The sequence below is a fragment of the Arachis ipaensis genome, chromosome B10 (genome assembly GCF_059453495.1).
Source record: "Arachis ipaensis isolate K30076 ecotype BB chromosome B10, ASM5945349v1, whole genome shotgun sequence".
Classification (NCBI taxonomy): Eukaryota; Viridiplantae; Streptophyta; class Magnoliopsida; order Fabales; family Fabaceae; genus Arachis; species Arachis ipaensis.
This window is the reverse complement of record NC_142435.1, coordinates 29,458,759-29,463,147: the sequence shown is the minus strand read 5'-3', so window position 1 is coordinate 29,463,147 and position 4,389 is coordinate 29,458,759.

The window sequence follows — 4,389 nt, the reverse complement described above, 5'->3', positions numbered from 1 at the left end:
TTATTAGAATTATCAATTCTCAATTTAAATAAGATTAATGTTCTTTCTTAAAAATGAACTCAAAAGATATTATTCATCTTTTTTAAAATTAGTTTTAGTTTTTCCTGTAGCAATTATATTAATTGAAAGAATTTTTCAACTATGAATATCACTGAGAGTTGCTTTTGATTGTATGAGAAGTGAATTTTTAAATAATTGTTTAGTATATATATATATATATATATATATATATATATATATATATATATATATATATTTCGATTGTATTGTTAAAAAAAATTACTCAATTTTTTAAAAAATATGAAACCTAAAAAATAGAATTATAAATTATATATTATTATTTAAATTATTATTTTAGTGTTTTAATTTGTAAATTATATATTTTGAACACTAATCATATTTTACAATAACAAAGTATAATTATAACATCATTATGCTATATGTACGTAAAAAGTAACTACCCGTATAGAATAAATATTGAAATACAAAATACATATTAAAAATTAATTAAACAATAAATATATTATACACAAATACATAATGATTAATGAACAATTTTATAGCTGATTTTTTATGCAATATAATATTTTTATTATAAAAATTATTAGAGTTTATTTATCTTGTGTCCTAAAGGTACATATTAAGATTACAAATTGAGAATATTTTTGTTGAAAATACAAAAAACTTATTTTTTAATGTATTTATTTTGAAGTTATTAAATGAAAAAATTTAAACCTTTCACTAATACTAAAGCTTAGTTTGGTAAAGTTTCTATTTTTTAAAAGTAGCTTATAAAAGCTAATTTTTAAAAGATGAATTTTTAAAAGTTGTAGCATTTATGTTTGGTGAATCAAATTTAAAATAGCTTTTAATAAACACAAGTAACAACAATTGTGTTTGGTAAAATAACTTTTAAAATTTAAAAATACTATAATAGACATAAATGTAAGTATTAAATTTGAAAATTAGTTAACATATGAGATTATATTAGACTTTTAAATTTTGAAAAGCACAAGTCAACTTTGAAAAACTCTATCTTAGGTGCTTTTAAAAGTATCCGGATCTTTTAAAAATTACAAGTACAAATACATGGTCTTTTTTATTTATCAAACACAAAATGAGGAGTTTAAGCTTTTAAAAAGTACAAACACCTCTTCGAAAAGCTTTACCTTACCAAACCAAGCCTAAGCTTGTCATGTGTCTTTAGGATACATATTAGCTAAATCCAAATTATTATTATGTTATATATATTTTGCCTCCACTATCAAAATTTTCTGGATCCGTCACTGATCATCATCCTGTTCCTTATCAGTTCCTGCAGGTGTCCGCCGTTGAAGGCTCATCCTCCTCCGCGGCTGAGCCTTTTGCCAATGGGATGCTGCGATGGCAAGTGGAGTCCCAGCACCCTCGTCATCATCAGGAAGAGGCCGTGGTGGTGGAGGAGAAAGGGCAACTGCGGTGGCAAAGGGGAAGAGAAGGGCGGTGGAGAAACCAGTGGACAAGGCCACTCTTCAGAAGCAGAGAGACGCATGATCAAGAATCGTCAGTCTGCTGCTAGGTCCAGGAACGCAAACAGGTACTTACCCCCTTTTTCAAATTTTTTTTAATAAAGTTTCATTTTTTATATATTTTTATTTGATGTTTGAAAAATGGAGATTCTTATGTGGTATGTGAGGTTCACTATTCCTGAAAATCTCACTATTGGAGGCTATAATTGTTGAATTGGAAAGAACAGGAACTAAATTAAAATTGAGATTTTTCAATCTTATCTCTATAACTTTAAATTACTTGTTGCAGCTTCTTAAATTCGTCATTCCAGTATCCAGTTGTGAAGAAGCGTAAAGCAAAAAAGCTTCTAAGAACGAATTCAATTCAGTTATTGTGATCAGTTTATGGCATGATGTAGATATAAGGGAAAACTTATCTGTGAAGCTCATAGCTGAGTATACTTATTCAACAAACGATTATAGTTCTTCTTTTAGTTGAATTCAGGCTTTAACATTGATTTCTTATTCAATAAACAATTATTCAACAAACTTATTGATTTCTTGAAATAACTTTGATAATTTTCGCAGGCGTCTGGTATATGCATTGCCACATTGACATACACCAATCATGGGGGCTAGGCATGGTATTTATAGTTTACAGTGGAAAAGGGGAATCCGAGTCCCTACCTTCTCCTCCAGCGGACCTGCCACAATTTTAAATGGATCATAACAGATACTACCTCCATTTCAAAATAAATACCATTTTTTTTTGCAATGATTTTTCAATGTACCAAAGTGAAAGTGATATTTATTTTAGAACGGAGGGTATAGCACTAACAGATGGCTAGGACTCTTTTTTTCCATTCAAGTGTTTTTTAGTCTGTAACTGTAATACATGTCAATGGTTCATTTGTTTTAAAAGTAAAAACATTGTAGATGTAAAGAAACAAAATGAATAGATAAAATGAAAATCTTTTTTGTCCCTTTAGTTTGAGTCTTATATGCTTATGCTTCATAATTTTAGAACAAAAACATAGAAATATAAATTGTAAATTAAAGTGATAAATAATTATTCCACAAGATGTTATACACAAGAATCTAATTCCAATCCAATCTATAACGGTTTGTATCAAGAAAGTACAGCATTAAACTTTTCAGAACCTTTACAGAAATAAATGCTTATCTATTGTATGTTGTATGATGAAAGTCTGACTGGAACATTCTGGTCAGTCCTCTCCTATACTTGAAACATGCAATCAATAGTCTAAAGTGAAGTCTAAATACGACAGTGAACTTGATTACGGGTTGAAGGATCTAAAGATACTTCTAGCTGTGCTTACTCAATTAGACGCAGAAGACCAGGGTTCGGGCCTAAATATTGTGACCTTGATCTCAGTGAATTCGCAAACCATGATTTCTCTCTTTGCTGTAGTATGAACTAATATATTTAAGGAACAACATAGCATTTTTTCAGAAAATTTCACAAGAACTACTTAACAAAGCACTTATAAAAACTTCTAAGCTTCTTTACATGGAGAATCTGTTTCCTGTCACATTGTCTAATAATTCTTTTGCAATAGGTACATAGGATCATCCGGACACACTCGATCTTATAGATTGTAAAGGTAATATCTACTTAACAAAATTTGATTCAACAATAACCATTAAATTTCTCATCAAACATGAAGTTTCAGTGGGTCAGGATTCGCTTCGTCAATGATATCTATGTTCCCATGTATCCGGAATCGCTCCCAAGAATCTGTGAAGTACCAACATATCTGAAAAAAAAACTAAAATTAAAATAGAAATAAAGTATTGAGTCTCATATTACGAGTTAATACTCAAAATGACCCTTAAAATTTGACCTCCAACTCAATTTAGCCATTGAATTACCAATTGACTCAAATTGTACCCTGAAATTTTAAGACGTAACTCAAGTTGGCCCTTTCGTCTATTTTCGTCACCGGAAAACTGACGTGGCACATGTAGTTGACACCTGACAGCCTCAACAGTTGTGTGACGTGGCGAAATTCTTGTATGCATCAATTTAATCCCCAATCATTTAAAAAAAACCCTAACAACCACATTTTTCCCAAATCATAGTCGTTTCTGGTGAGTTGGGGAGCAGCAACTAAACCTCAGGTAACTCCATGAATCCATGATAATTTCCAATTCGTCATTCGTGCTTCGATTCTTCATTAGAGCCATGGCGGTGGAGAACTCCACAAGCTTCCCAATTTGTCCGTACACTTCTCACGATAATCCACGCTATTCTCCCTCCGAAGAAGGGTTCTGGGAACAGCGACGTCAAGGGTTCGAAGCAGGACGGTGGTGGTTCGAAGGGGGTGTTCAAGGCACTGGCTATTGCAGATGATAGGGATAAGGTTAAGGAGCTGCAGAAGGAGATTGAAGCTGAAGCCAAAGAGAAACATAGTGGTGATAGAGACAGAGAAATACACAGTGAAGATGGGCACAGAGGAAGAGACAGAGATAGAAGGGATAGAAGAGATAGAAGGGACATGTATGATAAATATGATAGAGATGAAAGGCATAGAGATAGGAATAGAGATAGAGATAATGATGATTATGATGATGAAAAAGGGAATTCTAGGAGAAGGGGAAGGGATAGAGAGAACGATAGGGGTAGGAATAAGGATAAGGATAGATATGAGAGGCGGAGGAGAGATGGGTGTGAAGAAGAAAATGGTGGTTATGTGATGCCAAGGCATCATAGGCTAGTTTCACTAGCATGTTTCTGTTAGTTTTAGTTGTTTTATGCATTTTCTTGAGCTTAAAGTAACCAAAAATGGTTAAATGAAGAACAAAGTAATGAACCATCCAAACAATATGATTTTGATGCAAATTCCATGAGTTTTAGTTATATTACTTAAATGCTATGAAT